The sequence below is a fragment of the Emys orbicularis genome, chromosome 4 (assembly GCF_028017835.1).
Source record: "Emys orbicularis isolate rEmyOrb1 chromosome 4, rEmyOrb1.hap1, whole genome shotgun sequence".
Classification (NCBI taxonomy): domain Eukaryota; kingdom Metazoa; phylum Chordata; order Testudines; family Emydidae; genus Emys; species Emys orbicularis.
In genome coordinates, this window is record NC_088686.1 from 48,282,217 (window position 1) to 48,294,444 (window position 12,228).

The 12,228-nt window shown below is 48.4% G+C and overlaps 1 protein-coding gene across 2 annotated transcripts in view; it reads left to right on the forward strand.

Moving 5' to 3' along the window:
• The window catches only part of LOC135878507 (uncharacterized), a 41,601-nt gene that overhangs the window by 10,582 nt on the left and 18,791 nt on the right, over window positions 1-12,228 (forward strand). The window contains exon 2 of one of the 2 annotated variants that reach the window (XM_065404193.1): window positions 2,746-2,854. The exons of the other annotated variant lie outside the window; for it this stretch is intronic. The gene's annotated coding sequence lies outside the window, so the exon portion shown is untranslated. The remainder of the gene's footprint in view (window positions 1-2,745; window positions 2,855-12,228) is intronic. 2 annotated transcript variants of the gene reach the window in all.

Here is a 12,228-nt window from a genome sequence, read left to right on the forward strand (position 1 = left end):
GATAGCCATCTGTCTTGGATGGTTTAGACACAACAAATCCTGCACCTTGGCAGGGGGTTACACTAGATGACCCTTGCGGTCCTTTCTAACCCTGGGATTCTATAATGCTTCTGTACAGTCAGATTTTTTGATAGTGCCAAAATGTTTAGACATAATACAGTCAGAGGTGCTATCCATCCAGTGTGAGGCTTCTGATGTTTATATGGCTAATGTTAAATCTACTATGTTAAGGTTGAGTTGTGGCAGGGTGTCAATTTTTTTCTAAGGTGTTGATTAAATTATAAATGCACAGTGAGCAGGTCCTGCAGAACCAGTTTTGGAGTGTAATACAGACAGTAATATTCCTTCCAGCAAAAAAACACAACTGATTGAGATTCATCTTAAAGTAATTCATAAACTATGTGCAGTTTCTTCCTGGTTTGTTTTTAAAATGTTATTAACTCTGTGAAGGTACATACTAGAGCTTGGATTATGTACTGTACATTTCCATCATTTAGTACCAGTAACAGGCCAAGTTCTGGTGACACAAGAACAGTACCTATGTATTGCGGTTCTTTTTGATTTCTTGTTTGGAGATACCTGGAGAGATAGACAGCAAGGGATAGCCTATGTAGTACAACCCTACTGAGGGTGGAGTAGATATAGCCTTCCCAGGGTGAGGCGGAAGTGTACATTTTAATATTTGGCACCTGGATGCTGCAATCAGTGGGAGGGGGGATGAGTAGGCGGGCGGGCAGTGGCGGGGGGGGCAGGTGAGCTGGGGGAGGGGGAGGGGGGCTGAGGAGGCGGGCAGTGATGGGGGGTAAGTAGGCGAGCCGGAGGGATGGGGGGCTGAGGAGGCGAGCGGGCCGTGGCGGGGGGTGAGGAGATGAGCCGGGGGAGGGGGGCTGAGGAGGCGAGCGGCGAATCGGTGGCTGACCTGTTCTACTGATCTGGTCTGGCTCCCATCCCCTCTCCCAGGGCCGGCTCCAGGCACCAGCAAAACAAGCAGGTGCTTGGGGAAGCACATTTCTTGGGGCGGCATTCTGGCGCCGGCCATCATAGGCGCCGACTCCGGGGCATGGGGAAAAAGTGCCCCTGCCGCCCCAGCTCGCCTCCGCTCCGCCTCTGCCTGCTCCCCTGAGCGCGCCCCTGCCGCTTCTCCCCCCTCCCTCCCAGGCTTGCCGCGCGTGAAACCGCTATTTTGCGCAGCAAGGCTGGGAGGGAGGAGAAGCCGAGTGGCGGGCGCTTGGGGGAGGCGGCGGTGGGGGAGCGGTTCCTCTACCCCCCGTTACTTCCTGCGGCCCCCCCCCATCCTAGCTCACCTCCGCTCCGCCTGCTCCGCTGAATGCGCTGCTGCTCTGCTTCTCCGCCCTCCCTCGCCTGAGAGGGAGGGGGGAGAAGCGGAGCGGCGGCATGCCCAGGGGAGCAGGCGGAGCGGAGGTGAGCTAGGGCGGGAGGTTGCGGGGGGCCCGCAGGAAGCAATGGGGGGGGGGAAATGCAGCACGCCGGGGGAGGAGGCAGGGCTGGGGACTTGGGGAAGGGGTGGAGTTGTGGCGGGGCCGGGGGCAGAGGGGCACAAAAAAAGGGGGGGGCGGCCAAAATTTTTTTTGCTTGGGGCAGCAAAAATCCTAGAGCCCGCCCTGCCCTCTCCAAGGGTTGTAGCTTTCTGGAGGTGCTTGCCTTGCACGCCTTCCTCATTCACACCTCATTCATTCAACAGGGCAATTGATTACAAAGCCGGGGGGGGGGGGGGGGGGGGAGATCTTATTCTACTTCTAGCAAAAAGACATTTTTCTTTTACCTTAATTATACTACCTTAGGGGCCCGCTATAACAAATTACAGAGGTTCAATGCTGCTGTTTCGGTGGGGTGGCGCTGGGGAAGGAGGGTTTGTTTCCGCGGGGCAGGTGGCGCCGGGGGTGTGTGTTTTGGTGGCGCTGGGGGGGTTGTTTCCGTGGGGCGGGCGGCGCTGGGGGGGGGTTGGCGGCGCTCAGGGGGTTTCGGCCCTCAGCTGTTTTCTTTGGAGTAATATGGCCCTCGCCGCTTTACGAGTTGTGCAGGCCTGCTGTACAGACACATAGTAAGAGACAGTCCCTGCCTTAAGGAGCTTACAATCCATTCTAGACAATGGAAAGAGTGGGAGAGGAAACAGAAGCACAGAGAGTGAAGTGACTTGGCCAAGGTCACCCACTGAGTCAATGGCAGAGCTAGAAATAGAATCCAGATCTTCTAAGTCTCAGGTTAGTGTCCTGTCTACTGGACTACGCTGCCTCAGCAGGGACTTTTGTAGAATCCAGATTGGTGAAAACATATTTTTCTCTTAGTCCTTGACAGGAATGGATTCTGAGATGTGCCTAGCAACACTGGGGCAAGTTATTTCATGGCCTTAAGGTGTTCCTGTGTGAGCATTTATTTTATTTCCCCCCCTCACTTTAGACAGGTGGAGGCTAATCTCTGCCTTTGTCAGATGTGTCAGATTAAAATGGACAGCAAAATCTATCCATTCTACTATGCTGACCAGTTGGTTGCTTTTTAAAAAATACTAAAAAAGGGATTAAAAAATGAACCATACTTAATTTGCTGGTTTGACTAATGTAAACAATCTAGGAAATGGTTAAATATTGTTGATTTGAAGATTTATTTGATCTTAATTCTGTTCCAGATAGTGTAAGACATTTAGGGAAGTTGGTAGTGTTTATTTTATTGTTCTGCTGGTAGTTATTGTAAAGAGCATCCATGATTTTTTTTTCTCTCCCTTTCTAGTGTTTGGTGATGTTTCAGTTTATTCTTGTTTCTGAAGAAAGTGATTCTCTGATGATACTGTATATTTTATATATGGTCATAGTTCTATTGGAGAGACAAGGTGGGTGAGGTAGGTGGTTTTTTTTTGGTTGTTGGATTTTTTTTTTTACTAACTTCTGTTAGAGAGAGAGACATGCTTTTGAGCTTACACGGAGCTGCTCTTCAGGTTTTGGTAAACTCAGAAAAATTAAGAGAATATGAGGAGGGGAAGAGTCAGAGATTTCCCATTTTCTGGATTTGGGGAAGTAGGGTGTTCCCTCTTGTCTTCCCCCCTCCCCCTCAAAAGTTCCATATTACAATAACCATTTCTCTGCCCAAGAACATCAGAATGGCCCTACTGGGTCAGACCAAAGGTCCATCTAGCCCAGTATCCTGTCTTCCGACAGTGGCCAGTGCCAGGTGCCCCAGAGGGAATGAACTGAACAGGTAATCATCAAGTGATCCATCCCCTGTTGCTCATTCCCAGCTTTTGGTAAACAGAGGCTAGGGACACCATCCCTGCCCATCCTGGCTAGTAGCCATTATTGCACCTATCCTCCATGAATTTATCTAGTTCTTTTTTGAACCCTGTTATGGTCTTGGCCTTCACAACTTCCTCTGGCAAGGAGTTCCACAAGTTGACTGTGCGTTGTGTGAAGAAATACTTCCTTTTATTTGTTTTAAACGTGCTGCCTATTAATTTCATTTGGTGACCCCTAGTTCTTGTGTTATGAGAAGGAGTAAACAACACTTCCTTATCTACTTTCTCTACACCAATCATGATTTTATAGACCTCCATCATATCTCCCCTTAGCCATCTCTTTTCCAAGCTGAAAAGTCCCAGTTTTATTAATCTCTCCTCATACGGAAGCTGTTCCATACCCCTAATTTTTGTTGCCCTTTTCTGAACCTTTTCCAATTCCAATATATCTTTTTTGAGATGGGGTGACCACATCTGCACACAGTATTCAAGATATGGGCTTGGATTTATATAGAGGCAACATGATATTTTCTGTCCTGTTATCTATCCCTTTCTTAATTATTCCCAGCATTCTGTTTTGCTTTTTTGACTTCCGCTGCACATTGAGTGGATGTTTTCAGAGAACTATCTACAATGACTCCAAGATCTCTCTCTTGAGTGGTAACAGCTAATTTAGACCCCATCATTTTATATGTATAGTTGGGATTATGCTTTCCAATGTGCATTACTTTGCATTTATCAACGTTACATTTAATCTGCCATTTTATTGTCCAGTCACCCAGTTTTAAGAGATCCTTTTGTAGCTCTTTGCAGTCTGCCTGGGTCTTAACTATCTCTAGTAATTTTGTATCATGTGCAAATTTTGCCATCTCACTGTTTACCCCTTTTCCCAGATCATTTATGAATATGTTGGATAGGACTGGACCCAGTACAGACCCCCCGGGGACACCACTATTTACCTCTCTCCATTCTGAAAACTGACCATTTATACTACCCTTTGTTTCCTATCTTTTAACCAGTTACCAATCCATGAGAGCACCTTCCCTCTTATCCCGTGGCAGCTTACTTTGCGTCAGAGTCTTTGGTGAGGGACCTTGTCAAAGGCTTTCTGAAAATCTAAGTACATTATATCCACTGGATCCCCGTGGTCCACATGCTTGTTGACCCCCCTCAAAGAATTCTAGTAGATTGTTGAGGCATGATTTCCCTTTACTAAAACCATGTTGACTCTTCCTCAACAAATTATGTTCATCTATATGTCTGACAATATTGTTCTTTATTATAGTTTCAACCAGTTTGCCTGGTACTGAAGTCAGATTTACAGGCCTGTAATTGCCGGGATCACCTCTGGAGCCCTTTTAAAAAAATTGGCGTCACATTAGCTATCCTCCAGTCATCTGGTACAGAAGCTGATTTAAATGATAGGTTACAGACTACAGTTAGTAGTTCTGCAGTTTCCCATTTGAGTTCCGTCAGAACTCTTGGGTGAATACCATCTGGTCCTGGTGACTTACTGCTGTTTAACTTATAAATTTGTTCCAAAACCTCCTCTAATGATACCTCAATCTGGGACAGTTCCTCAGATCTGTCACCTAAAAAGAATGGCCCAGGTTTAGGAATCTCCCTCACATCCTCAGCCGTGAAGACCAATGCAAAGAATTCATTTAGTTTCTCCGCAATGGCCTTATCGTCCTTGAGTGCTCCTTTAGGATCTTTATCGTTCAGTGGTCCCAAGGAGGCTGGATGTACAGTATCCTAAAGAGCAGAGGTTCTCAAACTGGGGGTCGGAACCCCTTAGCGGGTCACGAGGTTATTACATGGGGGGTTGAGAGCTGTCAGCCTCCACACCAAACCCCGCTTTGCCTCCAGCATTTATAATGGTGTTAAATGTATAAAAAAGTGGTTTTAATTTATAAGGGGAGGTCGCACTCAGAGGCTTGCTATGTGAAAGGGATCAATAAAGCCACTATTCTCCTTCCTCAAGACCAGGAATGGGCGAACTACTGCCCGGGGGCCACATCCAGCCCTCCAGATGTCTTAATCCGGCCCTCGAGCTCCTGCCGGGAAGTGGGGTTGGGGACTTGCTGCAGTCCGCATGGCTCCCAGAAGCAGCGGCATGTCCCCCCCTACAGCTCCTACGCATAGGGGAAGCCAGGGGGCTCCGCACACTGCCGCCAGCCAAAGCGCTGCCTCCGCAGTTCCCATTGGCCGGGAACCATAGCCAATGGGAATTGCAGGGGCAGCGCCTGTGGACAGGGCAGCGAGCAGAGCCGCCTGGCCGCACCTCTGGGTAGGAGTCGGAGGGGGGACATGCGGCTGTTTCTAGGAGCTGCTTGAGGTAAGCACCACCCGGAGCCTGTCCCCCTGCCCCAGTCCTGATCCCCTCCTGCCCTCTGAACCCCTCAGTCCCAGCCCAGAGCACCCTCCTGAACTCCCAATCCCTCATCCCCATCCACACCCCAGAGCCTGCACCACCACCCGGAGCCCTCCCACAACCCAACCCCCAATTTCGTGAGCATTCATGGCCCACCATACAATTGCCATGCCCATATGTGGCCCTCGGGCCAAAATGTTTGCCCACCCCTGCTCAAGACCCACTTCTTTTATGATGCCGGTAAATAATTTTCAAACCAATGTTGGATGGGACAGTGGGAGACAGATGAGATTTTATTTATTGGGTTAAAAATAAAAAGCTAAATCTGGAGCCACTGAGTTGTGCACACTATCTATGTAATAATTTGCAATACTTAATGTCACTACTGTTAACCCCCTCTCCAGCTCTTCCTATCTATCCTGCTATTTGTTCATACTGTGCATCATGTTTCAAATTAGATTGGAAGCTCTTAGACCATGTATTTGTACAATGCCTAACACTGCAATCCCAATCGGGGCCTTTGAGCATTACCACAGTACAAGTAATAATTAATAACCTATATAAATCTTAGATAGAGTCCATCTGGCCTAAAGGCCTAGTAGTAATGTTCTGCAGCATAATAAGAGAGACCTGGGATTGGCTTTTGGTCTCAGTTTTGGGAAGTGCTGTGGAAGCAACATTCATAGATTCATAGACTCTAGGACTGGAAGGGACCTCAAGAGGTCATCGAGTCCAGTCCCCTGCCCTCATGGCAGGACCAAATACTGTCTAGACCATCCCTGATAGACATTTATCTAACCTACTCTTAAATATCTCCAGAGATGGAAATTCCACAACCTCCCTAGGCAGTTTATTCCAATGTTTAACCACCCTGACAGGAACTTTTTCCTAATGTCCAACCTAAACCTCCCTTGCTGCAGTTTAAGCCCATTGTTTCTTGCTCTATCTTTAGAGGCTAAGATGAACAAGTTTTCTCCCACCTCCTTATGACACCCTTTTAGATACCTGAAGACTGCTATCATGTCCCCTCTCAGTCTTCTCTTTTCCAAACTAAACAAACCCAGTTCTTTCAGCCTTCCTTCATAGGTCATGTTCTCTAGACCTTTAATCATTCTTGTTGCTCTTCTCTGGACCCTCTCCAATTTCTCCACATCTTTCTTGAAATGCGGTGCCCAGAACTGGACACAATACTCCAGCTGAGGCCTAACCAGCGCAGAGTAGAGCTGAAGAATGACTTCTTGTGTCTTGCTTACAACACACCTGTTAATGCATCCCAGAATCACGTTTGCTTTTTTTGCAACAGCATCACACTGTTGACTCATATTTAGCTTATGGTCTATAACCCCTAGATCTCTTTCTGCCATACTCCTTCCTAGACAGTCTCTTCCCATTCTGTATGTGTGAAACTGATTGTTCCTTCCTAAGTGGAGCACTTTGCATTTGTCTTTATTAAACTTCATCCTGTTTACCTCAGACCATTTCTCCAATTTGTCCAGATCATTTTGAATTTTGACCCTATCCTCCAAAGCAGTTGCAATCCCTCCCAGCTTGGCATCATCTGCAAACTTAAGCATACTTTCTATGCCAATATCTAAGTCAGGGGTTGGCAACCTTTCAGAAGTGGTGTGCCGAGTCTTCATTTATTCACCTAATTTAAGGTTTTGCTTGCCAGGAATACATTTTAACGTTTTTAGAAGGTCTCTTTCTATAAGTCTATAATATATAACTAAACTATTGTTGTATGTAAAGTAAATAAGGTTTTTAAAATGTTTAAGAAGCTTCATTTAAAATTAAATTAAAATGCAGGGCCCCCCGGACTGGTGGCCAGGACCCAGGCAGTGTGAGTGCCACTGAAAATCAGCTCGCGTGCCGCAGGTTGCCTACCCCTGATCTAAGTCGTTGATGAAGATATTGAACAGAGCCGGTCCCAAAACAGACCCCTGCGGAACCCCACTAGTTATACCTTTCCAGCAGGATTGGGAACCATTAATAACTACTCCCTGAGTACGGTTATCCAGCCAGTTATGCACCCACCTTATAGTAGCCCCGTCTAAGTTGTATGTGCCTAGTTTATCGATAAGAATATCATGTGAGACCGTATCAAATGCCTTACTAAAGTCTAGGTATACCACATCCACCGCTTCTCCCTTATCCACAAGACTCGTTATCCTATCAAAGAAAGCTATCAGATTAGTTTGACATGATTTGTTCTTTACAAATCCATGCTGGCTGTTCCCTATCACCTTACCACCTTCCAAGTGTTTGCAGATGATTTCCTTAATTATTTGCTCCATTATCTTCCCTGGCACGGAAGTTAAACTAACTGGTCTGTAGTTTCCTGGGTTGTTTTTATTTTCCTTTTTGTAGATGGGCACTATGTTTGCCCTTTTCCAGTCTTCTGGAATCTCTCCTGTCTCCCATGATTTTCCAAAGGTAATAGCTAGAGGCTCAGATACCTCCTTTGTTAGCTCCTTGAGTATTCTAGGATGCATTTCATCAGGCCCTGGTGACTTGCAGGCATCTAACTTTTCTAAGAGATTTTTAACTTGTTCTTTTTTTATTTTCTCTTCTAAACCTACCCCCTTCCCATTAGCATTCACTATGTTAGGCATTCCTTCAGACTTCTCGGTGAAGACGGAAACAAAGAAGTCATTAAGCATCTCTGCCATTTCCAAGTTTCCTGTTACTGTTTCTCCCTCTTCACTGAGCAGTGGGCCTACCCTGTCTTTGGTCTTCCTCTTGCTTCTAATGTATTGATAAAAAGTCGTCTTGTTTCCATTTATTCCCGTAGCTAGTTTGAGCTCATTTTGTGCCTTTGCCTTTCTAATCTTGCCCCTACATTCCTGTGCTGTTTGCCTATATTCATCCTTTGTAATTTGTCCTAGTTTCCATTTTTTTATATGACTCCTTTTTATGTTTTAGATCATGCAAGATCTTGTGGTTAAGCCAAGGTGGTCTTTTGCCACATTTTCTATCTTTCCTACCCAGCGGAATAGCTTGCTTTTGGGCCCTTAATAGTGTCCCTTTGAAAAACTGCCAACTCTCCTCAGTCGTTTTTCCCCTCAGTCTTGATTCCCATGGGACCTTACCTATCAGATCTCTGAGCTTACCAAAATCCGCCTTCCTGAAATCCATTGTCTCTATTTTGCTGTACTCCCTTCTACCCTTCCTTAGAATTGTGAACTCTATGATTTCATGATCACTTTCACCCAAGCTACCTTCCACTTTCAAATTCTCAACGAGTTCCTCCCTATTCGTTAAAATCAAATCTAGAACAGCTTCCCCCCTAGTAGCTTTTTCAACCTTCTGAAATAAAAAGTTGTCTGTAATGCAGTCCAAGAACTTATTGGATAGTCTGTGCCCCGCTGTGTTATTTTCCCAACATATATCTGGATAGTTGAAGTCCCCCATCACCACCAGATCTTGGGCTTTTGATGATTTTGTTAGTTGTTTAAAAAAAGCCTCATCCACCTCTTCCACCTGGTTAGGTGGCCTGTAGTAGACCCCTAGCATGACATCACCCTTGCTTTTTACCCCTTTTAGCCTAACCCAGAGACTCTCAACACTTCCGTCTCCTATGTCCATCTCCACCTCAGTCCAAGTGTGTACATTTTTAATATACAAGGCAACACCTCCTCCCTTTTTCCCCTGTCTATCCTTCCTGAGCAAGCTATACCCATCCACACCAACATTCCAATCGTGTATTATCCCACCAAGTTTTGGTGATGCCAACAATGTCATAGTTGTACTTATTTATTAGCACTTCCAGTTCTTCCTGCTTATTACCCATACTTCTCGCATTTGTATATAGGCATCTAAGATCCTGATTTGATCTTGCCTCCCAGTTTTGCCCTGACCCTCCTTTCTCTCTGCCATTATAGCCCACGCTCCCTCCTATTTCCGACCCATCTCCCAGGTCTCCATGTTCTCCACTTACCTGTGGGCTTTGCTCACCTGTCCCCGTCAAACCTAGTTTAAAGCCCTCCTCACTAGGTTAGCCAGTCTGTGTCAGAGCTCTTTGTATGGAGAGAGAGAGAGAGAGAGCTAATCTCTTGCACTAATTAATAGTGACTCCTTTATTTAAACCATGTTTGCTGGAGCAATTTTAAACATGACTCAAAACCACTTCGAGGCTAAAATTGTAGTTTAGCTGGCCTTCGGCTGTCTTTACCCTAGACTTAAAATTGTCCGTTGTTGGCATGGTACAGCTCCACCAGTGATAGAAACAGTGGGAGCACTAGTGTGGATCAGCCCCACAGGCCTGGCATTTTTAACCACTATGTCTTCTAGACTTGCTCTGAACAGTGGCTGCAACTGACAGCCTGTCTGTACGAGCGCTCCCACCAGTGGTAGTAATGGAAATTTGTTATTATTTAGTTTTATTACAGAAGAGCCTAGAAGCCCCAACTAAGAATGTGATCTCATTGTGTTAGGTGCTGTATGTACGCATAGTAAAACGTAGTCCCTGCCCAAAGGCTTACAATCTAAATCTAAATAGAAAAGGCAGACAAAATGGGGTAGAAAAGAATTGTTATTTGAGAAGAAAAAAGTCTAAGTGTAGACAAAGCCTCGATGGATGGGGCCAATTCATGTTCTTCTTCGAGTGATTGCTCATGTGTATTCCACAATAGGTGTATGTGCTCGCCATGTGCACCGGTGCTGGAAGTTTTTCCCCTAGCAGTACCCCTAGCGGGGTGCCCCAAGTGACCCCTGGAGTGGCGCCTCTATGGCACGGTATAAGGGGTGCTGTGCGCTCCCCCCCACCCTCCGTTCCTACTTGCCGCCAGTGAAGGTGCATCGGAACTGCTCTGCTCCAGCTTGTCTGCAGCTTTCCTTTAGAACTCTTGTTCATTCGTAGTAGTAGTACTGTAGTTGAAGTAGTTTAAATTAGTGTTAGTTTAGTTTAGCGCGCCCGGGTTGGGGCATGCCCCATGCCCCGGGCTTTAAGTCGTGCAACACTTGCAGGCAGCCAGTGCCAGTGAGTGACCTGCATGCGGACTGTTTACACTGTCTGGGGGAAACCCATCTCAGCGATCGCTGCAAGATTTGCAGATCTTTCAAGCCTCGGACCAAGAAAGACAGACATTCGGCTCCGAGCCATTCTGATGGAGTTGGTGTTGACCCTGACTCCGGTGCGCAGCTCAGAGTCCGCACCGGGTACCACGGCGTTGGTGCGCGGCAACCCTTCGGTGCCTTCCACCAGTTGGCACCGCTCCCCGTCCGCGGGGCACGTCAAGAAGGCTAAGAAGAGGTCTTCTCCACCGAGGCACCAGAGCAAGACTGGGGGAGAGACTAGACCCACATTGGCAGCTCTCGGTCCCCATGGGCCTCCAGGCCTCCGACTCAGGTTGAACGGAGTAGCCCGGACCAATTGGCGCAGGCTTTGTGTCCCTGCCGGTACCAGGGGCTCTGCTACCGTTGGCTCCCCAGTCCAGAGGCAAGCCACCGCTTGGATTGCCGCAGTCGCCTCCTGGTCAGTACCGTTCGCAGTCGAGGGAATGTTCCCGACGCCGTTCGCTGCTCGGCAACCATCCCGTACATAGTCCACGCCGGTCACCATCGACCCCCTCCCCCCCAGGTTGTCTGACTGGGTTCGGACTGACGGGTTCCAGGCACCACTCCGCCTCGAGGGACCGAAGACCTCACGAAGGGAGCGGGCCCCATCGAGACAGACGGCACCGGAGGTCCTCGTCTTTGAGAGGTTACCGTAGCCCGTCGCAATGCGGCCGTCGACGTCATTCCCATTTGTCGTCTCTCTCCAGGACCCCGCCACGGCACCGCTCCCACAGTCCCGGGCATTGATTGCCGGTGCCTCGCCATTGCGGATCTGCCCGCTGGAGCTGATCGTGGAGCAGCTGCTACCGGCGGTACCGTTCCTCGATGTCGGGATCACGGTCTCGTGGTCAGCACCATTCCCAATGCCACCGCTCCTCCTGGTCCAGGGACAGCAGCAGGTTGTATGCCAGCCCAGCCTCCCTTTGTAGTCGTCAGTCGATGGGAAGAGGCTAGTCAGGCTGAACAGCCTGCTCTGCCGATGCCACAGCAGGTGCAGTGGCACTGGGCACCTTGGCCGGCACCGTGGTATCAATGGGCCCTGTGGCCCCTGACACAGCCCCCAGTGGGGGCTCGCTTGGTGGCCGGAGCCTCGGCATGACCGCCGGCCTCCCAGAAAGGAGTCAGTGGGATGTGCATCTTCGGTTCTGTGCCCGGAGGGCGACAAAGTGGTGGGACCTCCGGTACCAGTGGGTATGCAGAGTACCACGCCTGCATCCTCACCCTCCTCTGATGTGGCGATTACAGCCCTTCCTCCCTCTGTTCTGCAGGAGGACTTTAAGGCCCACCAGGAACTATTGAAAAGGGTGGCAGCAAGTCTCAACCTTCAGGTCGAGGAGGTGGAGGAACTCTCGGACTCCCTCTTCAACGTCCTGTCGGCCTCGGTACCGGGCAGGGTGGCCCTTCCACTCCACGAAGGGGTGGCAAAAATTTCAAATGCCTTGTGGCAAACCCCAGCTTCCTTGCTCCCCATCTCTAAGAGGGCAGAACAGAAGTACTTTGTGCCCACCAAGGGGCATGAGTACCTGTACACCCACCCTTCCCCCAACTCCCTGGT